The following is a 27,436-nucleotide window of genomic DNA, read 5'->3' as shown; positions in this document are numbered from 1 at the left end:
AAGATGATCAAAAGAGAAGTGCCTCAGAGAATGATGTTGGCACTGAATCGTCCTGAATATTTTGATGATGATATAGCTAAAGTGCCTGTCTCGGTGTGGACTACAGGACCCTATGACGTGGGTCTCTTGAAGGGGGTGGGAGAAGTGAAAATTAAACTAAAACCTGGAGCAATTTTACAGAGACCCTGACAATATCCCATATCCAGAGAGGCAGACCAAGGGATTTCTAAGACAATTTCTGCCATGATGGACCAGGGCATCTTAGTGACGTCAGAGTCACCATATAATACGTCAGTGTATTCTGTCAAGAAATCAAAGGGGGGGTCTTGTTTAGGCCGAATTCCCTTTAGTCCCAAACCCGGCTAAAATATTATGCATTATACCCATCCAGGCAAATTATTTCACAGTGATTGACTTGAAAAATGCATTTTTCTCAATCCCGTTGCACCATAACTCACAAGATCTGATGTAATTCACGTTCAGACAAATGCGTCTGAAAAGCACAAGACTGCCACAGGGATACTGTAAGTCTCTGTGTATTTTCAACAGAGTTCTGCAGATGGACCTAAGCAATATTGTATTAAAAAGTGTTGTCTTGTAGTATGTGGATGACATCGTAATTTGCAGCACCACAGAAGAGCAATGCAGGCACGATTCTGTTCAGCTACTGACTATACTGGCTGAGAAAGATTATAACGTCGACAAGGAAAAGTTACAATATTGTCAACAGGAAGTGCTATACAGAGGCCAGTGATCTTACTTGAAGGCAAGAAAGTGACCCCAGAAAGGTTGGAAGCCATATTGAACACGGCTAAGCCACACACGATAAAGCAAATGCAGAGCTTTCTAGGCCTGTGCAACTATGTTAGGGCATGGGTATTCGAATATAGCTCTTACACTAAGCCTCTACTTCAGGCCCTAAAGAAGGCCCAAGTGACAAAAGAAAAGATTGAATGGTCTGAAGCCATGGAGAAAGGGTTTGCCGAACTCAAAAGAGCTATTTGCTCAGCTCCAGTTCTTGGAATTCCCAATTATGCAGAGGAATTTTACCTGTTTTCACACACAAATGCAGTGCCATGATGGCAGTGCTTGCTCAAAGAACCTCATTGGGGTACAAGCCCCTAGCATACTACAGTGGGAATCTGGACCCAGTAATGAGGGGCCACTTCCCTTGCGAACAAGGTTTAGCTGCTGCGGCGTTCGCCATAGAGAAGACTTCAACCATTGTGATAGGATGCTCCATGATTTTGTACATCGAGCACTCATTATTCACCATTCTAGATAAACCAAAGGGCACATTGACATCTCAGAGAGCTTCTGCTTATGAAGTGATCATATCAAACCCATCAATTAAAATAGTCTGATGTTGTAAGATAGTGAACCCAGATATGTTTATAGCAGAGACAGTCACGGAAGGAGAGCCGATACATGACTGCACGAATTATGAAAAATCTGATTATGAAATTCCCAGGGTAAAAGAAAATGCCTTGACAGGAAGAGAGATCGTCTTTATTAACGGGTCTTCGAGAATCAATCAAAGTGATGGGCAAAGATATACAGGCGTTGCTGTGATAAAGCACACAGCGAATGGAGAGTTTCAAGTGCTTTTTAGTGCACAAATACCATCTCATTATTCAGCACAGGCTGCAGAATTATTGCCATTGATACTCGCCATTGAGAATCACGCAGATCAGAAAGTAACAGTGTACAGTGACTCCGCCTATGTAACGCCAACAGTGCACGCAGGCCTAGTGCGCTGGAAAAGGAGAGCCTCCGAGCAGACGGTACGCCAGTGCAGCACGCAGCCTTATTGGACAGGCTGATTAAGGCACTACAGCTCCCAGTGGGCATAGCGGTCGTGAAATGTGCCGCCCACACCAAGGGGACAGATTTTGTCTCACGCGGGAACCAAGCAGCAGACACAGAAGCCAAGCATATGGCATCCAAAAGTGAGACGATTATGGAAGTAGCAGTGGCGTCGTTGCACGAACAACATCTGAAGCCTATAACGATCTTGGGCAAACACAACTAATGGATCTCCTCAGGGGGAGGCACCAGAGGAAGAGAAAAACTTGTGGATACATCAAGGGTGTTCTTTAAACCCCTCTGACAGCTTGTGGTGACAAGACAGCACTGGTAAACCAGTAATGCCTGTAGCCTTACTAAAAATAGCGCTGGAACAGTTACATTACTCGGGGCATATGACAAAAGAGAATCTAGCAGCAGCGCTCGCGGAAGAATGGTTCATACCAAATTTAGCTGAGCATGTTGCATTCTTTATGGTGAACTGCATAATCTGCCAGTAATTCACCACTGGGCACACATTAAAAGTCATGCGAGGAGTCATCCCCAGGCCAAATGGTCCTTTTCAGCACTTGCATGTCGATTACGTTGACATGATTCAAGTATGCAACGGGTACAGATACTTAACTGTTGTGGTGTGTCCATTCTCTAGATGGATAGAAGCAGGTCCATGTACACACCCAAACTCTACTTGTGCTGCCACATTTTTAGTGAGGGGAGTGTGTGAGGTCATGAGATCAGATAATAGAGCCCACTTTGTTAATGCAGTCTTTGAGCAGATTAGCTTGGTGCTTGGTATAAGCACAAGTTCTCATTGGTGTATCATCCGCAAGGTAGTGGGGTCTGTAAGAAGCTCAACTGCTTGTTAAAGGAAAGAACAGCCAAGTTTAAGCTTACTCTAAGGAAGGGATGGTTGCATTGCCTTCCACTGGTATTGTATGCTCTTCGGAGCCAACCTGGCTCCGACCATCATTTTACGCCACACAAGATAGCCACAGGAAGAAGGATGAGAACTCCCCTGATACCCTGAGATAGAGCTAGATGTGATGCCCAGTCTACAGGAGAGGTTTTAGGGCTGAAATGCAAAACTATCTGAACTGTACGACATCTTGCCTTACTGTAATTTCAGACCAGCTGCAGCGACGACGAAGAGGGTGCAGCGCAGCACAAGACACAGAAGGAGACGATGCAACAGACCCAGCTCAAGGTCTATGTATTCCACTCATCTTCCCTGGAGATGCCGTCTTGGTGAGAAACCATACAAGGAAAAAGTGGGACGAGCCAAGGGTCAATAGTCCTTTTACAGTGGAGGACTGCACTACGTCCGCATTCAAGCTACAAGGAAGAAGAGTGTGGATCTTCCTGGGTGATATCAAGCCATACATCATAGGAATCCCCCTGCCCGCACCCCACCATGAAGAGACTACAAACATTGGGGAAGAACCACAGCACGTGCTGACGAGATTCATGACGAGGAAGAAGTACGCATGACCAGCAAAGTAAAGACAAAGAACTTTTGCGAGTTGTGGCTTACTTGGACACTTCCTCTAAGCAAAAAAGGGGATAAGGACATAAAAAATGACACTCTGTGTATCCTAGTTGCAGGGTGAAGAAGAAAATTGCGCGTATAAGCCACAACATGTTTTGTTGATTTGAACTTTGAACTGAGGCACACTTAAGCCGTGATGAGAAAAAAGACTATGCAAAATTTTGACCAAGGACATTTACATTGGAAGCAATTACAGTATCCCGTTTCATCTGGCACTGAGACCTTATTCGGAAGCACTTATGGTGTCCCACAGTAGAGACATCACAAAGGACGTGGTCACCTATTTCAACCTAGTGCTAAGATCGTACCCGTCACTGGTAGGGAGGCTCACCAGTGTCACAGACTTCTCCAAGATCCCGAAAATGAAAAAATAATAAGACAACTGCTTACTGTCATTGCAGAACAACTCATACTCCCTGAATACAACGAGAAAGAAGCAAATGTCCCCAACACAGGCGGAAATTGATGAGCTCATCAACACACTGTTCTTTTGCATAATCGAAGACTGTCTAACTATTGTCGGGAGAACAACAGACACTCTCACTTTCCTTCGAACAAACACTGAACATTTAATCCATCTTTTGAATAAGATCATTATTTTGGTCGCACTCCACACGACCGGACAGTGCAGACATTGTTTACATTGAGGAAAGAACATATAATCCCGAATCTCAACAAAGACTGGACAGATGTCCTTGTCACCAGAAGACAGTAGATTTGCATACAACGTCTTCTTTCACCTCATTGAGAACTTTCCAGAGCTAGTGGGAAGACCAACCAATATAGACGTACTTACATTTCTCGGAGATCCAGTAAAATGTACTCAGCTAAACATGCTCTTGCATGCTATTATAGCTCAAATCAAAACTTCCAATCTCCATTGAATCCTTAGGAGAAGACCGTAAAACTTTCCGCTGAGGGACAGATTGAGGGAGCAGATTTGAGAACTCCATTTGTTATATTTGTTATTTTTTCCCTATTTCGTCCTACTGACAAGTGTCCAACATTTCCTCAGGACTGAAGCAGATTCAAGTAGTGGACTCGGAGCTGACCTACTTTGAACATGCACAGTAAAAGGGCTCACTGAACTGTTATATAATCAGTTTTTTTCCCATAGTCTAGCAAAGGAACTGTATCCTGAATTAAGAGACAATTGTCACTCGCAAGAGGGCGGACACTTGTGAAGCACCTGACACTTTTGACACAGAACTCGAAGAACGATATTGGGTGTGGGAACAACAAAATTGACATTGGGTAAATATTCGAGATGGGAGCCCAGAGCAGCAACCTGGTCCTCCCACAAGCAGAGAGTCACCCTTGCTTCTCTGGAAGAAAATGCTGTTGCTTGACGTACAAGGGCATAAGGTACTTATGTATTATAATTATCATTATCTGTCATTAACGATCAGAACTGCATTCTTTATTGGGGCACAAAGCGGTCCAATTTCAGTAAACCCACCTGATGATATACGCATGAAACCCACAAAAGCAACAAGACCTTATATAGTAATTCCAGTCGCTAGAAAATCTGATGGTAGAGTAAATGAACTTGAAATGAAAGTGATTAATAGTGATATGCACACACTTATGGTAACAAATGAGCAGAAAAGCCAGAGACAGGGTCAGCATGAAATGAATGAAGAAAAAACACTGACAACTACACACACACACACCCTGAATGCACACAAATCAGGCCTAGTGACAGTGACCGCAGAACCACAAATGAAAACAGCAGAGGAGATGACACTGCCTGCCATAAAAACCTTCACAGAAGATAGTGGGAGAAAACAAGAAGAATTAAGAGAAAGACCAACAGAAGCAGTCATATCAGAAACCCTTAAGAAAACAGAAGCAGCCTCAGAAAAACTCTCTGCAAGGTCACAAACGTTAGTAAACTTACTATTCCCATACATAGCCAGAGCAAGGAAAGAAGAGGAACTGAAGAACAAAACCGCAGAGACCGTATTACCCAGCATATATGTTCTAACCCAAGGGACAAGTACCAGACCTACAATACAGCCATATATCAGACCGGTGTCAGGCTGGTTGGCATGGGCATTTGATTTGCATGCAGCAGAAAAAAGATGCATGAAATAGCTGCCAGACACCTGTCCATTCAAATGGCGCTGATGGATAAGCCTGCACCATGGGCCAGGATACCTGAGAACCCTCCAGCAAGAAAAAGCCATACAGAGGCATTCAGAGATGTAGTTATAGCAAACTATGCATGAAAATAATGAACTAAAAGTCTACCTGGACAGCACAGCACATTTAGGAAACAACATTTGGTTCCAGCACATGAAAGAAGGTGGAAGACGAAATTCAGAAGGAGAATGCTTTGTTTGTGCACTTCAAACATACAGCATGGGGAAGTCCAAGATCTTCGTGGCTGTAGAAATTGAAGTCCCAATAGCACACTGTCTGTCACACGTATCAATGTGCAACACCAGAGGCCAGTTCATGGGAAGGGATGACTCATTCAGCTTACCCCGATGAAGATGATTATGTCCAAGACATTAAGACGAGAAACAGAGCTCCTACTAGGAATCATGTGATCAGGTACGAGAAGGCCAGTAGAATGGCAAGAAGAGGAGGTAATCAGTTACAGAAAGACATTTAAGTCATGATCCTTGTTTAAGGCATTTTTAACACATCTGAAATGGCAGATCAGTCGTGCTTCTTCTTGTCTGAGTTTTTTGATTCTGTCACCTCCTCTGGGGCCCAGCCGGACAATATTCAGTCCGATGAATCTTATCTCGCTTTTTTTCATCCATCTGGTGGTTCTTCTGCCACTAGTTGGCCAGCGGTAGTTTCGGATCCTGTGAGTGTATACTGTACATATGTTCTCTTATCCTGATGCGTGTTTCTCGGATGGTGCTACCTATGTATATTTTGTTGCATACACAGATTAATGCATAGATCACAAATGTACTCTTACAATTGATATGCTCCGTGATTTTGAATATTGGGCAGCCTGCAAATTGAGCACAATTAGTTTCAGTCACATATTTGCACATTGAGCATGTTCCGCATTTTGTGAAACCAATTGGCGTTTGTTTGCTGAGCCAGTCCTGTGCCGAGATGTGCTTTTCAGAGAGGAAGGAAGGGCTTAGTAGGTTCCTCAGAGTTGGTGCTCTACTGAATGACATGCTGGGGTACACTTCCAATTGTGGTTTAATATGCTCATCCATAAGGAGTAACTCCCAGTACTTGGTCAATATTTTTTGGAGGGCACGACTATCTTTATTGTATCTTGTTACAAATCGAATCGTCGGGTTGTCATCCTGCCTTCTGGGTTTGGGTGAAAGTAAGGTTGCTCTTTCTATGTGCATTGCTCGTTCTCTTGCTTGGGTCAGGTTTTTGGTGGAATAACCTCGACATCTGAATCTTCGGTCCAGCAGATCACATTCTTCTGCAAAGGACTTGTCTGTGTTACAGTTTCTTCTTGCCCGATATATTCTCCTTTGGGGATGTTCCGTATGACACTTTTTCTGTGGCAACTCAGTGCGTGCAGGGTGGAGTTCACCTCCATGGGTTTGCGGAAGGTTTTAGTTGTGATTTGATTGTTTTCTATCGCAATCCTTAGATCCAAGAAGTCTATTTGCTCTGAGCTGGTATGGCTGGTTAGTTCAATGGCATAGTTAGTAGCATTCAGGTAGTCCATGTATTTGTTCAGTTCATCTTCCGTCCCTTTCCATATTAGGATGATGTCATCTATAATCGCGGTCAGTTGACAATACGGCTGGTGAACTTAGTTTCTTTCATTGCATGTTCTTGTTCATACGAATGCATGAAGCAATTGGCTAGAGCTGGAGCATAGCTCGCTCCCATCGCGATCCCCTTGGTTTGCTTGTAATATTCTCCATTTACGTGACTCGGCACAAGCGCGAGTACATAACCATGGCGGCGCTCGGTACTCACACAGGAGCTGCACGGAAGCCGCACAGGATGAGCAAGGACTCGAGCACAGGTAAGGCCCCCCACTCCCCTCAGCCTCACCAAGGGGGCTCTCTCCCCCATCTCAGGCACAGAACACACGCCCACTCCAATTAGCACCAGCATGCCCCGGCACGCTCCGGAGACTTCTACAGCTCTGTTCCCAACACATGGTATGGGTGGCTGCAATGGGCTCCATCCGGGCCCCGCCACCCATCTGATGCACTGATATTCTTTTAATATTTTACAATTTTCTCTCTGGCATCACTTTCAGGGCCCAACAGGAGCCAAGACTGCCCTACGGACAGTAACCACAACGTTACGAGGAGCCCAATTGGGGCTTATAACATTATTTACATGGTAAGAGGATTTCTCCTCTTTGTCCCATATTCCAACCATGACTCGCCCCCCCCTCCCACCTTCTTGCTAACCTCTCTCTTCTCCCTCCACTCTCTTTTTCCAACTGGAATGTAAACTTCATTACAATTAATGTATGTATTGTGTTTGTGCTCTAACTTGTCACAACCAACTCACATCACCTAAACACCACGGCAACTACATGTATCTAAATTACCTTGTCACGATATGTCACATATCACACATCACTTGGTATTTTTGAATATTCTTCAGCCTTGAGAAAGACCCTCCGGGTCGAAACACGTGTCGGCTGACCAAATCTAGCGCACAAGTGCTAAAGCAGTGTTTTTTAAAAACGCTCTCTATTGTACTAAGAGAAACCGCTCTGAATACCAACAATAAAAGCGAACTTGTATTGCATCAACTACTGTGTTAGAAAAATTCATTAAAAAAATCGTAAGCAAGATAACCAGGAGTAAACCCACTGTACTCTAATACTATGTGCAATTGTCTTTCCATATGGTCTATCTTGTATATGGGATCAGGAGGGATACAGGGATATAGGATATCCAAACGGAATTTCAGTGGCCATCAAACACTCAGGGCAAACAGTACTGATGGCACTAGAAAATGGCTTAGGTGATCATAGCCAAAGTGTGCCAAGGTATACTTTCATTCAGACCCACCTTGTCAGTTTAAGCGGAAAACCCATTTTTGTTCACATTTTAGTAGGAGGTGGCTCATGTCTCCTCCTCTCCTGGGGCATTTAACTTTTTCTATGATTGTCCACTCGATTTCGGTGGCCTGATGGTTTAGCCTAGTGAAATGGTCAACCATAGGAGCATTTTCCCGATGGTTCCTAATACAAGATAAGTGTTCCTGAATACGTTTCTTAATTGGCCTTGTGGTCAAGCCAATATATCTTTTGTCACAGGGGCACTTTATCATGTAAATTACATTGGATGTATTACAATTCATCAGAGCAAGTTGCTTCCACAGTGTTTTCAAACCAAGGTCTAGGGTTTTTGTGCGTTTGGTAAGTGTAAAAACGTTACACTGGCGACAAGGTGTATGCCCTTGTGGAGCGGTATTACTCCACAGGGTTGTTTGCACCGTTGCCTCCTGGGCTGGTGTGTATGAGTGTATCAGGGTGTCACTCAAGTTTTTTTCTTTTTTTCACAGCAAACCGTGGTAATGGAAGATTAACTTGCCCTACATTCAGTATAGGCCACAACTTGATGGTTTCCCTTTTGATAAGGTTGATTTTGTTTGAGTAGCTAAAGACTGCTGTGATGGTGTTTTCTCCAGCGGGTCACGTTTTCTTTTGCAGGGTTATGTCCCGAGGTATATTTCTTGCTCGTTTCCTTGCTGTTCTCACAGTTCTCTTGGGATATCCACGTTCTAAAAGGCGGTCTGTGAGTCCCTGTGCCTGTAAGTCATATTCCTGCGTGGTTGAACAGTTACGCCTATATCGCACAAATTGTCCAAAAGGTAGGTTTTCATGAAGACTCCTCGGGTGGAAGCTGGTGTAGTCCAAAAGAGAATTACGATCGGTAGGTTTTCGAAAGACAGTGGTGACCAAAACACCCGATCTAGGTTTAATTTCTACATCGAGAAAATGTATAATCTCTTTTGAAATGCAGTGTGTAAATTTGAGATATCTATCTCTAGAATTGAGCCAAGTCAAAAATTCTTTGAATTTGCCTTCCGTTCCTGTGAAGATGGCCAGAACATAGTCAATATACCGCGTCCATAAAGTGACGTGTGTCCTAAAAGGATTGGATGGCTGGTATATATGAGTCTCCTCGAATTCAGCTACATACAAATTTGCCAACGACGGGGCAAATGTAGCACCCATAGCGGTGCCTGAACATTGCTCGTAGAAGGACTCTTTATGAAGAAAGAAATTCTTAGTAAGTGCTAGCTCCGCTAGTTGTATTATGAGTTCGATGGGAACCTCTGGGGGAGTCACTAGATCTCTAAGTACTTTTTCCACTATCTCAAGGGTTTCCGCCTGAGGAATGTTCGTGTAGAATGCTTCTATGTCAAGCGTTACCAAAAATTGAGTGGTTGGATTGAATGTCAAGCCCTGAAGTGTGTTCAAAATGCTCATGGTGTCCTTGGTATATGAGCGCATTTTTGGAATAAGTGGCCTCAAGAAAAAGTCCACGAATTGTGAGAGTGGCTCTAAAATGGAGTCAATCCCAGCAACAATGGGTCTCCAAGGGGGAGGTGCTAGTCCCTTATGTACTTTTGGTAATGCATAAAATACCGGATTTTCTGGAAATTTGGGCATGAGGAAAGCTGCTTCTTTGGTACCAATGTATCCTTCACATGCAGCTTCTTCCACAATGTTTGTAATGGCTGCTCGGATGTTCTCTGTAGGGTCACCAGTTAGGATTTTATAATGTTCGTCATTTCCCAAGAGTGATGCAACCATGAGACCACAGTCGACCAAGTTCATTACAACCGTAGCACCGCCCTTGTCTGCTTGCTTGATTATAATGGCCTTATTGTTACTTAGATCGCACAGTGCTTTGTGTTCCTGAAGTGTGATGTTGTGGAAGGTACATTTTTTCTTGTTTTTCAATTTCTTCCATTTTTTTCACTATAGCCTTCTCAAATGTTAGAGATTCTGCAGAAGCATTTGGCAGGTAATAGGTCGATCTAGGGTGTAATCCTGTAGCGTCAGTCTCTCTCTCCTCAGTGGATGCCTGGTCTACCATGCCAAAATGTTGTTTAAGTCTAATGTTTCGCATTAGCCTAGCAAATTCGATTCATGTTTGGAAATCATCGTGTGTTGCAGTGGGCACAAAACTCAGTCCTTTTTGTAGGACTTGTTGTTCCGCATTTGTCAGAACGTGTGTCAAGAGGTTTATTACTAATAGTTCTCGGGCTGTGGGAGGCCTCTCCCTCTGCTCCTCGTCACTATCGGGGAGCCTGGATCTTGTCCTCTTCCTCTGCCTTCTCTCTGGCCTTGGTATAAAAAAGCCTTTCTATTTGCGTTCTGACCTCTTGGATTTTGGTTGCCCTGGAACTGGACCCTCCTATCGCTTAATTGGTCGCGATTGTGAGAGAAGCTCCGTTTATGGGTACCTACTCCAGAGGTGCCAGGTCTGCTATCTTCATCTGAGCTCCCACTGGAGAAGGTCCATTGTGCTGGTGTGTTCCGCTTTTTATTCCTGCTATTATTTTGTCTGGGGTACCAGTTTTTCTTGTTCTGGTAAGGCTGTTTTTGTCCCACTGTTGGCTGCGGATTCTCGTAATAGCTATCGACAACATAGGGATAGATCTTTTCATGCGAGAAAACCGAGATATCTTTTTTTAGTTTCAGTATTTTTTTGTTCAAATTAAATTCTTTGAAATCTTTAATCAAAATATCGAGGTCTTCTAATTTTTTCTTGAAGTTTTCAAGAACTTCTGATGATTTTAGTGAACCGATTTTTGATTCGATTTCCGCCATCAATTTGATTGAGACCGTTTTGGCTGTATTGATTATTAAAATTAGCCAGTCTCGTGTACATTTATTGGCTATGAAACTCCAGTCCCGCCGGAATTGGATCTGGTCTCAGAAAATTCTCGGTTCAATTTGGATGATAAGACCATATGGTGCTGTTTGTGCACGTAGATATTTGGTCATGATAAGACCATGAAACTCTGTTCTAATTAGCTTTTTTTGGTGGCCCTCAAGTTCATTCCAGGAATCGTTGTTGGTCGTTACTTGGCGTACCGAAGCATGCCCTAACAAGGAGGGGGCTGCTAAGATTGATTCCACCAGGTCTTCTGCAAATGCAAGGATATTTGATTCCGTCATCATATTAATTCTGACGTCCGCCATTTTGGATGTATTTGGTGTGGACACGTAAAGTGTATTGGAGCTATGATATATATGCTCAAGATATGGTCGTAAACAATGTACGAGGAGAGAGAGTGGAAAGAGAAGAGAGGTGTAAGTTACAGGCCAGTGCTGAATTGTGACTGTGTTATTGTTACACAGACAGAAAGTCAAACTTAAATCGACCTACCCAAATCTATTTAAGAATGGGAAAGAGAGGCCACGGTGGTCGCCGTTAGAATGATTATAACCAAACAATAGGGCAAATTCTACAAAGTTGACAGGGTATTGCCCTTAGTAGATAATGTTCACACAAAAGGAGTAGGCAACACACATCTCTGTTATAAGTTATTAGCAGCCAAAAAAGGGAGCGAAGAGAGGTCCAGTTGGTAAAACCAAACCCAAGAGTTACTGTGGTATGGACCCTGATTATTATTAATAGAGTGGGTAACAAGGCTGTGACAGAAGACAGAAGGATAGAGCGAAAAAGAAATGCTATCCCTGTCTACAGTTAACTCTCAACTAGGTTGCAGTGTTACAATGCCCGTCTAATAGTGACAGCATAAGAATGAAATTACCAACTTCTATGATGTGTAATACATTCAGCCTTGTAAATCCATTACCACTCTCCTCCAGATTAGTTTAAATCGGAAGAGACTACAAGTAAAAGAAGAAGCACTCCTGGGGGGGTAAAGAGGATAAATTCTTCTTCATTAGAGACTCGTGTGGCATCTAATGGGATAGACAATTCTTTAATAACCCATTGATTGTCACACTGACCCTGGCTTGTTAGGGTTAAAAATGACACAGAAAGGAAGAGGATAGATGTCATGATCTCTGCTTCCAAAAGGTCAGGGTTTTCCCAACTCCCTTGGAAGCAGATTCATAACCCAGGTTCCGAGTGCCAACCAGTCCCAATTGGGACCTTTTGGACCCAGTCCTGGCGCCAGTGGCACCAGGCTCATAAATATGCCCAGTCCCAGCGCTGGAAGCGCCGGGCTCATAATGCTTGGGTGGACTTACCTGCAGCAGACCATGCTGCTTACTTGCCTGCCAGTTGAGCCTCTGATCCTCTTCTGTTTGGAACTACTTTTCCTGTTGGGTGGGGCAGGAGCCACTCCCTAGGTTCAGAACACTGGAACTCTGCTGGAAAGCAGGAACTCTTTTCTTACCTAGGCGTGGCTGTGGAAGGAGACACCTAAGCACTACAGGAGGCTATTTAAACCACACCCGATGGATGAATCTTGCTTTGCATTATTCTGCATCCTCTGCAGCAGAACGCTCATCGTGTCTTCTGCATCTGATCCTGGGCCTAAGGAAAAAGGCTTACCATCCTAAATCCAGTCTTCAGCAACACCCATAAAGACAAGAAAGAACAGGTTAGCATTACGGTCTTCAGTGACAGCTCTTCACTTACCTGGGCCATCGGCTGTCACCAACGCCTCGCGCTGCATTCTGAAAGACAAAAGCTTACCAACTCTTCGCACGCTCCGGAGGCCTTCGGCGCTGCATCCCGCATCTGAAAGACAAAACAAGGTGCGTTTAAAGACATTGGGGAACTTTAATACTCACGTGCCATTACTCCTTTCCACATCTAACCCAGTGGGTATTCCGGCACCCTGCAGCCGCTCCGAACTTGTACCTGCAAAATAAAAAGACAGTTAGAGTGCATCGTGGAGCAGGCAACAAGCGCTTACTTACGTGCTTCCAGGCGCTTCTATTCATCACACGGGCTCCATCTTCAACTCACTTCAGCCCGTCATCCACCATCGCCGGAACCCTGCAAAACAAGAGACATCATTACTAAAGACTTTAAAGACATTAGAATTACTCGAAACTTACCGTTCGTGCAGTAAACGACGGACAGCAGTCCTCTGAAGTCAAGAGGCCTGCTCCCCTTATCCAGTGAAGAAACTGGTTACAGCACCCTGCCCCGAGGCAGATGGAGAGCACGGCGTTCACTTACCTAAGGTGAGAGCGTTAACCTTCGGGGTTCTACGGGAGAAGAGAAAGGGAAGAAGAGAGAGACATTCAATAACCCAGTTCATTAATCCCATATTTTCTATCTGCAGACATCTTACCCTTCGAGTCAAACATACAGTGCACAGAGGTCCAGCCCAAAGAGCCAGCCGTGTGTTACACATCACCTTTGAAGATACGGTATACGCCCAATCAAGACCGGCGCCTCTACGGGAATCAGGTGAGTTTACAGAATGCAAAGCCTACCACAAAACTCCCGTCCAGGCGCTATGGAAACCTCGGATACCGACCAACTAGCCCAGTTACTTGTGGAACTAAGGGCAGAAGTGCATGCAGCCCGTCAGGAAATGAACGCTCTAAGAAGGGAACTGATTATTTCCAAGGAGCGAACAGATGATCTCGCTAGACAATTGCTACAGTCACAAGCCGGACAGACCCTGTTACCCGCATCTGGGGGAAATCTTCCTTCTACATCCTCTATGAATCCAGTGCAGATCAACCTACCTGGGAATGTACCTCTGGCTCCGCCCGAACGATTTTCTGGTGACCCAAAGAGGTTTGCAGTATTTATCAATCAGTGCCGGTTGCATTTCTTATGCCGGCCAGCAGCCTTTCCAACTGATCAAGCTAAAGTAGCTTTCGTGCTTTCGTACCTTAGTGGCAATGCGGCAGACTGGTCGATCCCTCTAGTAAATCAAGATGATCCGGTCCTCCATGATTTTCAAGCTTTTCAGCTCAGTATGGAAAAACTGTTCGCAAGACATTCACAGGGGCAGGCCTTGGACAATGAGCTTCTTTCGTTGCGACAAGGTAATCAAGACCTTTTGGCTTATATTGCGTCTTTCAACAGACTGATAGTGGAAACTCAATGGCCTGAGGACAAAAGGATTACGCTGTTTTATAGAGGTCTATGTGGAGAGCTCAAAGATATGTTAGCCCAAGTAGTGAATCCCCCACAAGATTGTTCGGACTATATAGACTTAGTCGTTCAAATAGATCACAGACTGCAGAACAGGAAGGCCGATCGTTCCAAGTTTGATGCTCGAGTATTTTCCAAACCGCCAACTCCTTCCAAAGGAGTAGACTCCGGGGAACCCATGCAAATAGGGGGTCTGAAAGGTCCTCTGACACAAAAGGAGCGGGAAAGGAGAAAACAGTTGCAATTATGCCTCTATTGCGGAAACTCAGGGCACTTTCTTCGAGACTGTCCGGTGATACCTGCTAAGAAGGCAGTAGGAGCTGCAGTTACCAAAGTTACAAACTCTGAGAAGGGAAACGATCTCGCCCGACAAGAATAGAGGTCCTCTTGCCGAGCGTGAAAACCAGTTCCGTGACCTCGCATTTCGTGATACCTATGGTCCTCATTAGCCCTGATAATCCGGATCGATTACATGCAATTGAAGCTTACGTCGACAGCGGTGCCATCGGCAATTATGTGGATCATGAAATGGTTTTGAGGATGAATCTAACTCTTTGTCCCAAGGCTGAAAAGGACGTCATTACTACGGTGGATGGTACGGAGATAGCCTCCGGGCCAGTAACGCATACCACTCAAAAAGTGACGCTAATAAGTCAAGATGGACACCATGAGAAGATCGTGTTCGATGTGATCAAGGCCCCTCAGTTTCAGATTATTCTAGGAATACCTTGGTTAGAGAAACACAATCCTCTGATCGATTGGCGAGCAAGAACGGTCCAGTTTCCAGAATGTGTCTCTACTTGTCACCCTCCACCTGGTGTTGCACTGGCAGCAATTTCTTCAGAGACTCCCCAGTTACCTCCCGAATACCTAGAATACCAAGATGTTTTCCGGAAGAATCAGGCTAACTCTCTACCTCCTCATAGGTCTTATGACTGCCAGATAGACCTGATACCTGGATCTACTCCTCCTTGTAGTAGAATGTATGCCCTCACCGAGCCTGAGAACCTTCACCTTCGACAATACCTGGATCAATACCTGGCAAATGGGTTTATTCGTCCTTCCAAGTCCCCTGCTTCTTCAGCTTTGTTCTTCGTTCCAAAAAAGGAAGGAGACCTTAGAACTTGTATAGATTATCGCTCCCTGAACCAGATCACCGTTAAGAATAGATATCCGTTACCTTTGATCCCTGAACTCCTGGACCAAGTCAGAAAAGCATGCATATATACAAAGCTGGATCTTAGAGGAGCTTATCACTTGGTACTTGTAAAAGAGGGCGATGAATGGAAGACGGCCTTCCGCACCAAGTATGGGCTATTTGAATATCAGGTCATGCCCTTCGGACTTTGCAATGCCCCGGCCGCCTTTCAATATTTTATGAACGATGTCCTCAGAGAGCTCATAGATGTGTGTGTTGTTGTTTACATTGACGACATCCTCGTTTATTCTTCATCGGAATCTGAACATCGGAAACACGTGAAAATGGTCCTCGAAAGATTGCGTCAACACAAACTTTTCGCTAAGTTGGAAAAATGTGTTTTCAATGTGACTGAAGTTGAATTCTTGGGATTCATATTATCACCTGGCGGAGTGCGTATGGATTCAAAGAAGGTCGATGCAGTTCTCAAATGGCCATCACCATCCTCCGTAAAAGGTGTGCGAAGCATGTTAGGCTTCGCTAACTTTTACCGCAGGTTTATCCCCGAATTCTTTCGAATAGTCCAGCCCATCACTGCCTTGTTAAAGAAAAACAAACATTTTGAATGGTCTACCGAGGCGGAACAAGCTTTCCAGGATTTGAAGACTAAATTTATCTCTGCACCAATCTTAAAACACCCTCGCCCCGAACTCCCCTACATCGTGGAAACTGATGCTTCAAGCCTTGCCATGGGGGCAGTTCTATCACAAAAGGACCCGGTAACCAATCAGTTGCATCCCGTGGCATTTTGGTCCCGCAAATTCTCGCCTCCTGAAATCAATTACACGATTACTGACAAGGAACTTCTGGCTATCAAGTCTGCCTTTAAGGCTTGGCGGCATTATCTGCTGGGGGCCCGACACACCGTTACTGTGATTACGGATCACCGAAACCTGCAATATTTGAAAACCGCAAAAGCCCAATCCTCTAGACAACTCCGTTGGGCATTATTCTTTGCCGAGTTTGACTTCATAATTACCTATCGACCTGGTACAAAAAACGGTAAAGCTGATGCACTTTCTCGGATGGGAGTGGAAGAACACTTGATCAACCCTAAACCTGTACCAATCATTCCCGAACAAAGAATTCTGGGTGTAATCGCCACACAATCCATAGAGGAAGTTAAGGATAAAGCCAGGCAACTTGTAACTCCAGCAGACATACAGAATTGGCATCTGCAAGGAAAGGACTTTGCAGTAAAGGACAACTTATTGTATTTCCAAGAACGATTATACCTACCCAGCACAGATTTACAGAAAGAAGTAATCTCTTGTTATCACGATTCTTTAATGGAAGGACATCCCGGTATAGCCAAGACCTCAGAAAAGATCAAGCGCTACTTCTGGTGGCCGTCTTGGAAAAAAGATATCAGAGACTTTATAATGTCCTGTGGAGTATGCACCCAAAACAAGAGTCAAAAGGAAAGACCAGCAGGCCTCTTACGCCCTATTGACATCCCACCTCGCCCTTGGCATACGCTTTCTATGGGCTTCATCACCGATCTACCTCCATGCTCCGGATACAATACGATTCTAGTAATCGTGGACTTATTCTCCAAGATGGCGCATTTCATTCCGCTCAAAGGCTTGCCAACAGCAGCAACTCTGGCCCGAGAATTTCTCGAAAACATCGTCCGACTGCACGGTTTTCCTTCGGTTCTAATTTCGGATCGAGGTAGTCAATTTATTTCTCATTTTTGGCGAAGTTGCTGTCGGTCGGCTCAAATTGATGTGAGACAATCGACCAGTCACCACCCTCAGACCAACGGACAAACCGAGAGGACCAATCAAACTCTGGAACAGTATTTACGCTGTATGCTGCAACAAACTGAAAAAACTTGGAAAGACATCCTTTATATAGCCGAATATGCCTACAATAACTCTGTCCATTCGGGAACTGGGAAAACCCCGTTTTTTCTTTTGTACGGCAGTCACCCTCGAACCTCGCAGTTGGATCCCCTCCAAGATCTTGAAACACCAGCAGTAGACTACCTGCATTCTACAATCACCCAAGCCTTTAAGGAAGCTGTTTCTCACCTTCAAAGGGCTAAAGAACAATACAAGAAAGGAGCAGATCAACATCGGAAGGAAGCCCCTCAATATCGAGTAGGGGATCAAGTCTGGTTATCCACCAAATATCTACCTCTAAAAGGGCCACGCACATTCAACCCAAGATACCTTGGTCCCTATTCCATCACTACCATAGTAAACCCAGTAGCGGTCAAGTTGGACTTGCCCCCGCACATGAAGATACATCCGGTCTTCCACGTCTCTCTATTAAAACCCGTGCAACCTCAAACCCGACTAACTAAATCTCCAAAACCTATCTTAGTTGATGGGGAACTCGAGTTTGAAGTCAAAAGCATTCTGGACTCCAAGATCTCCAAATCTAAACTATTTTACCTAATTGACTGGAAAGGCTACGGCCCCCAAGAGAGATCCTGGGAACCTGCTGAATATGTCCACGCTCCTCGCCTAATCAAAAGATTTCACCGAACATTTCCTGACAAGCCAAAACCCCCGGAGAAGCCCGGTTTGGGAGGGGCCTTGAGGGGGGGTACTGTCATGATCTCTGCTTCCAAAAGGTCAGGGTTTTCCCAACTCCCTTGGAAGCAGATTCATAACCCAGGTTCCGAGTGCCAACCAGTCCCAATTGGGACCTTTTGGACCCAGCCCTGGCGCCAGTGGCACCAGGCTCATAAATATGCCCAGTCCCAGCGCTGGAAGCGCCGGGCTCATAATGCTTGGGTGGACTTACCTGCAGCAGACCATGCTGCTTACTTGCCTGCCAGTTGAGCCTCTGATCCTCTTCTGTTTGGAACTACTTTTCCTGTTGGGTGGGGCAGGAGCCACTCCCTAGGTTCAGAACACTGGAACTCTTCTGGAAAGCAGGAACTCTTTTCTTACCTAGGCGTGGCTGTGGAAGGAGACACCTAAGCACTACAGGAGGCTATTTAAACCACACCCGATGGATGAATCTTGCTTTGCATTATTCTGCATCCTCTGCAGCAGAACGCTCATCGTGTCTTCTGCATCTGATCCTGGGCCTAAGGAAAAAGGCTTACCATCCTGAATCCAGTCTTCAGCAACACCTATAAAGACAAGAAAGAACAGGTTAGCATTACGGTCTTCAGTGACAGCTCTTCACTTACCTGGGCCATCGGCTGTCACCAACGCCTCGCGCTGCATTCTGAAAGACAAAAGCTTACCAACTCTTCGCACGCTCCGGAGGCCTTCGGCGCTGCATCCTGCATCTGAAAGACAAAACAAGGTGCGTTTAAAGACATTGGGGAACTTTAATACTCACGTGCCATTACTCCTTTCCACATCTAACCCAGTGTGTATTCCGGCACCCTGCAGCCGCTCCGAACTTGTACCTGCAAAATAAAAAGACAGTTAGAGTGCATCGTGGAGCAGGCAACAAGCGCTTACTTACGTGCTTCCAGGCGCTTCTATTCATCACACGGGCTCCATCTTCAACTCACTTCAGCCCGTCATCCACCATCGCCGGAACCCTGCAAAACAAGAGACATCATTACTAAAGACTTTAAAGACATTAGAATTACTCGAAACTTACCGTTCGTGCAGTAAACGACGGACAGCAGTCCTCTGAAGTCAAGAGGCCTGCTCCCCTTATCCAGTGAAGAAACTGGTTACAGCACCCTGCCCCGAGGCAGATGGAGAGCACGGCGTTCACTTACCTAAGGTGAGAGCGTTAACCTTCGGGGTTCTACGGGAGAAGAGAAAGGGAAGAAGAGAGAGACATTCAATAACCCAGTTCATTAATCCCATATTTTCTATCTGCAGACATCTTACCCTTCGAGTCAAACATACAGTGCACAGAGGTCCAGCCCAAAGAGCCAGCCGTGTGTTACACATCACCTTTGAAGATACGGTATATGCCCAGTCAAGACCGGCGCCTCTACGGGAATCAGGTGAGCGTTACAATAGATTCCTGTTCCGACAACACAAAGACAATACAGTCACCACTTCCCATACAGAACTTATTTTTACTAACTGGAAGTAGGACGAAAACTGTTTGCTCAAGCTAAAAAATAGGCAGATTGGTGCCTTCTTAGATGTAACAAACACTGTCGACCGGTTTCAGTAGCCTAACTTTGATAAAGCCACATTCATCAGGACAGTCTAAGCTTCCTCAAACACTGGTATATTTCGTGACTCGAAAACCAGTTTATGAGAAAATAAAAAACGGTAGATGGAGTAGTACGTTACCACCTTGCCGTTGGTGTCATTGGACTGGAACAGTCTGGGAAGGAACCTGTGGGATCAAAACAAAGTAAACCACAGTCACTAGGCGGCTGCTAAATTCCCTGTATTGGATTATGGATTGACACTACAGTACGTGTCATCCATGCAAAAACAATCAGAGGCTGTCCCAAAACACCACTTCAGCTTTCAGTTTTAGTATATAGTTCTCCTCTCCTTGCTGAATAGCATAACACATGTATCCAATATCTACAGAACTGTATGTTAGAAAATGAATATTGATTAAAAATGTTCTTACATCAATACAGGTTACTCATTTGTGGTTATCAGAGAGAACACACTCACCCTAAATTTCCTTCCCTTCAGATTGCCTGACCCTTGCATGCATGTGGGCGTGCTCACGTTGTAGTTTGTCACGTGGCAGGGGGGGCGAGCCGGCGGAGGCCGGCGTGGCGCCCTTGAGTCTTTCCGGCTCCGGGACAGCATGTGCTTTTGGTGAGACACGCTCACGTGACATGCTTGGGCATGTCACGTGACACGGAAGAATAGACAACTCCTCCCCTTCTTCCTGTCTCTCCTACAAGAACATTTTTAATCAATATTCATTTTCCAAAATACAGTTCTGTAGATATTGGATACAGGTGTTATGCTATTCAGCAAGGAGACATTCACACCGAGATATGTGACATCCAGTGCCTATCAGAAGAATAATACCTATTGAAGTACCAATAACCAGACAACTATGGACAGAAAGGTATCCATTGAGAAAACCCTACCAGTAAATGAAACGAAATGAAGGTTGCTTAAAGACTGTCCCAGAAGAAACTCAAAAGGCCTTAATTGAAGACGAATGGTGACGTCACGAAGGCCCGGACAGACATGCAGATAGAAGATAGGATGACCCAAAGATGACACACAGAGAGGAAATGGCATGAATAAGGATATTGTGAACTTAGAAGGAAAGACATTGAAATATAAAGAAACTTAAGCTGTAAAGCAGGATGAAGTCATTCAACCAGCTAAACGCCTGTACATATGCTTGAAACCGCAAGAAGCTAAGAAAAGAGGGCGGCTTGCTATGCTGAGTAGAAGATAGACCGCGGCAAGCGCCACCTATACATATCTACCTCAACGAAGCACGCTATACAAGTGCGAGTCCACTTTACACAAAAGCAGAATTAACTCAGGTTACTGGAAGTCAAACAGGACAGGATTTGTATTCCAGCTAAAACTAGAAGAGATAGCTGAATCAAAACTCAGCAAGAGCAACTCGTGCCTGGAGAGGTCAGACCAATAGAAGGAGCGAGCAGTAGTTTTGTGGAATCAAAATTTATCTAAGGAAGGCCGGGATAAGGAGGCCCAGGCAGGTGGCAAACTGAACAAGAATTAAATGCGCAAATAGAAGTAAAACTAGGCAGATTCACAGTGTGGGAAGTACATGACCATCTGAGCAAGAAGAGGCACTGGTTCACACCTACGCCTGGCTGTCACCCAGACAGAGATATCATAACTTTTCCTGACAAGAAGATAGAGTTTCGAGTCCGACCACAGCCAACTAATTGACACAGCAACTAAAGTAATGATTGATGGAGGGGAGTCCGGGTGAATCTTGGGGCATCTTGCACCTGGCTGACCATTCTGCATGCTGCTAAGTAAAGTGGAGATTTATGCATGGGGTTGAAGCCAACCCAATCGCAATGGACCAAATAATCTAGGGTCCTATAGATAGTAGAACCAATGAGATGTTGTACTCTTAGTGACGTCTACTGTAGTCATTTTTAAAGGGAGGGCTTAGATGCCCACCTGGTAGTGTTTATCCAATCCCCTCACTCCGTTACCATATACAGATATAGCACCTATATTAAAGTTACCTTTTCCCAACCACTAGAATAGCATGTTAACTTTTGAGTATTACACGTTAATGATGACGAGTTTTGGGCATAAATGTTACTGTTTGTATGAAGTTCTGGGGAGTTGAAGGAAGACGGGCTATTGTATCACTGTTAATTTCCATGTTTCCCCGTTTTTTGTGCTTGTCATTAAATGGACTCCCATTTGCCAAATCATTGAGTTGTCCTTATTGATTGGTGTTGGAGCAAGAAAACCTGCACCCCCATCCATCTCAAGGTGCAGCTATCTTGTCTTAAAGTACTGCAGATCAAACCCCAACACTATGGGCCAGCCGGGGTTCTCTCCAGTACAGAGGTACCTAAAGAGGAGAGGGATCTACCCCCCATTATCTGCCTGGAGAAGCATCTAGTACTAGTGTCGAATGTAGTGTGGGCTCTGGCCCCAGAATTCCTTGTGGTCAATGCAAAGGGTCTTCAGCTTGATCCTTACAGCCACCGGGAGCCAGTGGAGAGATGTCAGGGCTGGAGAAAAATATATATATATATATTTTTATTGGTTTATTACAAACCTTTAATAAACATGAATATACTGAATAAAAAGTAACAATCTAGAATGATCACTTAATTAGGAGATTTTTACAACAATAGTATAAAAATAGAAACATGAGAAGTGAATTACTAATGAAATGTGACATATAGAAGATATAGGAAGAGAAAGAGAAAAAGAGTGAAAAGGAATAAAAACAAGAAAACGAAGCATAAAACTAGAGATTTTACAAGGAAAACGTAACTGTGTAAAGGATAAATGTAAAATCAAAAGAGAGATCACAAAAGATAGTTTCTTCGCTTGACCTTTTCTCCACCATGTTTCAAGTTCGGAAAGGTCAATTCTTTCTCTTATGCTTTAACTATTACTTCATCTTTTATCACCTTCTTTACTACTTTTTCTAGAAAAAATGTTAATTCAATTGTCAACTTCCGATCCGAATCATTGAACAGTTCACGCCACCAATCTTCAGCATCCAGGGATGGTCTTGCTCGAAAAAAATCTCCTAAGTGCTGGTGCCATTCTTGTTTCAAGACTGGACATATTAATGTTAGATGTTTGAGAGTCTCAAGCGATACTTCACACAAACGGCATGTTAGTGCTACTGGATCATCTAGCTCCAAAAGTTTAATGATTCACTTGTTGGGAAAATTTCATGAATATCAATCTACGTGTTCCTCCAGGAAACTTCTCCAGGTATGACTGAGTCGTGTTGAACTTCTTCGCTTCACTCGGAACCATGCTCATTGCTCTGTGTTTACGCCAAATATCTCCAGTATCAATCCAGTCTTAGGCCCATAAGGTGGTTTTGACTTTACCTGGGTTGTTTTGCAAAGTGTGTTTATCAGAACTTTTGTCTGATAGTATTTTTTCAGCATGTTGAGCCCATGATGTTAATACACTCTCACTGTTACCAGTGACTGGATCCTTCAGGATTGCATATTGTGGGGCCACCCGTGTTGAGGTCATTTTTCGGAATTCATTGAGGGTGTACCACGATATTCTTGCATTGATGGATAGTATTCCTAGATAGGATCTTAAGCATGCAGTTGGTACACCTTTTGGTAATCACAACACTGTTGACCAGAAAGAATGTTCAAGAGAGGACCAAAAGTCTGCAGGACAACCAAACGCACTTTCGGCTCCATGTATCAGTGCAGGAATGGGTTTTTGCTAGTAAAAGTTCAATACAGGTGTTATCGAGAATTTGCTGAATTTTTTATTCAGCATACAAGCTTGGGCCGTCAATTGCTTACATTTGGTCTTCGTTCTTTCGATCCATTGGGCATCATTAATGCTGGCACTCACACACACGCCTAAATATACAGTTTGAGTGACTAATTCAATAGGTTTCTTTCCCAGCTTCCAGATTAACTTTTTGTACTTGCCCGCTTCTCTGTTCTTTTGCAGGTTTTGGAAGACTAGGATTTCAGATTTTTTTGTATTCACACACTGCCCATTTTGATTCATGTATTGTTGTACTATATTTAGTTTGCGCTGGAGGCCTATAGGTGTCAAGTCTAGCAACACCAGGTCATCTGCATACAATATCCATTTTATTTTGTTACCGTTGATCTTTAGTGGAAAACCCTTGGCTACTGCATAGGACTCACCAATATCAGATACAAAAAGGTTGAATATGATAGATGCCAACGGGCAACCTTATTTTACACCATGGCACGTTTTTATCTGTGCCGATAGGGTGCCCTGTTGGTCCATTCTTACTCTGATTTCCGTGTGTCTGTGCAGATCTTTTATTGGCATCTAAAGATTGTCGGGCAATTCCATTTGCTCATTTTTGACCAGAGGAGCTCTCTATCGATACTGTCAAAGGCCTGTGACAGGTCAACGAACGCCAGATAGACCTTATTATCTGTTCTAATTGCCTCCATTTTTAGAAAGTTGAGGATCATTAAGTTTAAGCCACACCCAACTCCCTTTACAAAGCCAGACTGTCTGTGATCTAAGTGGCCGCTTGTTCTTATCCACTTCGTTAGTTGTTTTTGCAGCTGTGCGGCGTACAGCTTGCCTAAAACGTCCAAAAGTGCGATGGGTCTATAGTTGTTTGGTTCTGCTTGATTGCCTTTTTTAAATATCGGGACCACTATCCCACTTTTCCAAGTTACTGGAGTTGCTTGTTTGTTGGCTATATTTGAGAACAGATTTGCACAAAAGATTGCCCACTCTTTGGATTTTGTTTTAAAGTGTGGTTTGTTAGACCATCAGGTCCAGGCGCCCGTGACGAGCTACAGTGTTGAATACTTTGTAAGATGTCTGTGGCTTCAAACTGAAGGTCCCATGTGGGCAATTTAGGTTCTGGTGTTGATTCTTTCTTTTCATAAAGTTTTCCAAAGTGACGGACCCACTGGACTTCGGTAACCATGTTTGTTAAGATAGCTTGCTGTTTGCAAGTATTATTTTTTATTAATTTCCAAAAGTCCTGCAAGTTTTTATTAGCTAGGCTCAACATCATTGCTTCTGCATCTAGTTGCTGCAGGACTGCCCTTTGAGAAATCAGCCAGTTCTTATATCTTTGTTTACTTGCTTTTTTGGCTATTTGTTGCTTACAGCAGTCTAAATAAGTGTGTCGTCTAAGTTCCATCCAAAGTTGTCGTTTTCTTTTCGCTATTCCTTCACCGTACTGGTGGTTTGGTTTGAAGGTGCCTCTTTTCAAGCCTTGCTCTTGGTACCTATATTTCTGTTAAAGATGGATGTAATTGACCTTGTTTCTATGGAAGCGCTCAAGCCGTTAGAGTAGGCTTCTGTGATTTGTTTCTACCTCATGTGACTTTATTTTCAATCTTATTCGGTTTGATTCGACTTCAACGCTCTGCTCCCACTTTCCAGTCTTGCTTCTCTACATATAGAGGACTGACAATTTGAGTTGACTATTTGCAGAGACAGTACATGCCGATTCAGGTTTTCAGGTACATAGAAGCAGTTGTTTGAGCAGGGATGTCTCCTTTGATGTTTCCATTTATCATCATTAGGTTTCTCTATTCCAAAGCCAAGCACCATTTAACTGCAGGCTTTTCAACTCCACAAGTGGTCTTAGGTGTTTTTATGCACTCCAAGTTGAAGTCACCACAGAGTATTATATTGGGGGCTTCTTGGGCAATGTTGATCTCATCAATTAGGTTGCCTACCATATTTATGAATTTGGTTGTTCCTGCCAGCTTGTGATGCCAGTAGACATTAATTAGGGCCAAACGATTTTTGCTTTCCGTTGTCAGGCATTTTGATTCCAGTATTGTGTGCTGTATGAACGAGGTGTGATTTGTAGAACTCAAGATTTTCAATCCTGAGTTTTTTCTAATTAGTGTTAGGAGCCCAGCAGAGGGCCGCCTATTTGACTTATTATGGCTGGGTTCATCACCAAATCAAAGTCCTCTGAGATGGGACAACTAGCCATCCACGTTTCTTGTAGACATATGATAGTAATGCCTTCAGTCCATCTCAGAGATTTGTTAAACAAATGACCAAAGCCTCTCGTGTTCCAAGATACAATGTTGAGATTAGGGCCTTCTCGCCCAGGCTGTCATTAGCTTGTTTGACCACCCAGTACTCCAGCTAGCCAATTCCAGATCGATGGCATGACTGTATCATTAATAAGGGGACTATCTTCATTGGTTTCACCCTTCTGGTTTTGTTTACAGGCAAAGGTAATTTTGGTGATTTCTCCCATAATTAGTTCTGTTGGACTGTAATCGTTTTCACACACACTGATGCACATTCTGCTGACAATATTGTCAGCTGCTTCACCTGAATTTTGGTGTACTCTTTGCTGATTATCAACATTAGTTTTGACCAGAATACCTCAGGTCCTTTGATTTGTCAGATTTTCACCCTTCTGCTGTCTGTTTTCTTTATGATCAAGGAATTCTTCATGACTGTCGAATCCTAGTGACAGTAAGAAGGGTACAGCATTTAATAAGAGGTCACATATCCTTCTGTAATCAATATGAAGTTGAGCTCTATCATTGTGAAGTTCATCCATGAATTCAACGGTTTGCATATCGCTGGACTCAATAGATGTCAAGCCCGGGACATGATGCAGCAGATGCAAGACGTTGTTTCGATTCAAAGTCAAGGTGTCTTTGGAGATTAGAATTCATTCCAGAACCAGATGGTATTCTGCCATTTTGTGTTGGATTTTAAGTGTTTTGTTCATCAGGGGAGTCAGGCTCCATTTACTTCGACTATTGTCTGGCTCCTTCTTTTTGTTGACAGTCATCAACTGATTCTGTTGTTTGCCAGATACAAAGTCAGGCATGTTAATAGCACCATTCACACAGGCGGAAGGCTGCTCTTGTCCATTGCAGACCTGACCCATTACACTACGGCCTTTTGGAATGACCTTTAGAGTGCTCATTTCAGCCAAACGCTTCCATTTGCAATCCATAGTTTGGAAGTTTATATCTGATCCGCTAGTTTAGTCATCTTGGGACACACTGGAGGCAGCACCAGGTGGCAAGTTCTGCCTGACACTTGAGGACTGGCCTCAGCGACACTAGGGAGATCTCGGACTCTGGAGATATAATTTTTGCTGGCAGATAAATGTTTTCGTCTCCACAGGATCTATGGCTTAAGTCTACAGACTCCGTATCATCACACGTGGAGATATTCATTAAATCATTTGGAGATTTTTCAGCGGTTGAGTCTGCTTCTGTTGATCGAGTGACATGACAAGCAGCAAGTTGGTTTTCAAATTGGTCAATTGTTTTGGTCTTAGTACTAGACAGCTCAGAATTGACGAAGACATTTACAGATTTCAGGTTTCTGAGGAATTTCCTGGAACCCAAGTTGTTCTGTTTTCTTTTGCATTTTTGATTTTTTGCTTTTTTCCCCTGCATTGCACTTCCTTGAGTGGCGCTGTTTTTTTGGAACATCGCATACGTTTTGTCTTTCTCACCCGCCGTTGCACAGTCATTCATTTCGGGAGTGCCAGAAATACCCTCACCATTTGCCGAGGTGGAGGGTTGAGGTACATTTTCAACAGATATGGATCGACCATTTGAATTTTCGACACTTACACAAGATTTAGGGCTATTTTGTACAGACTGCACACAAGGGGCGGGACATGTTTCACCGAGTGTGTCGAAAACAATCACATCACATCTAGGGAGGAGCTGGACTTAACAGGGGCCAAGTGAGCCATAAATGCATTTTGGGCTCTCTCGGGCGGTATGGTTTTTTGTGGGTGAAGTCAGATCCGTAGGGGTAATGTTGGATTTTC

The sequence above is a fragment of the Ambystoma mexicanum genome, chromosome 6q (assembly GCF_040938575.1).
Source record: "Ambystoma mexicanum isolate Mex_15411 chromosome 6q, UKY_AmexF1_1, whole genome shotgun sequence".
Taxonomy (NCBI): Eukaryota; Metazoa; Chordata; class Amphibia; order Caudata; family Ambystomatidae; genus Ambystoma; species Ambystoma mexicanum.
Note: the sequence above shows the minus strand (reverse complement) of the source record.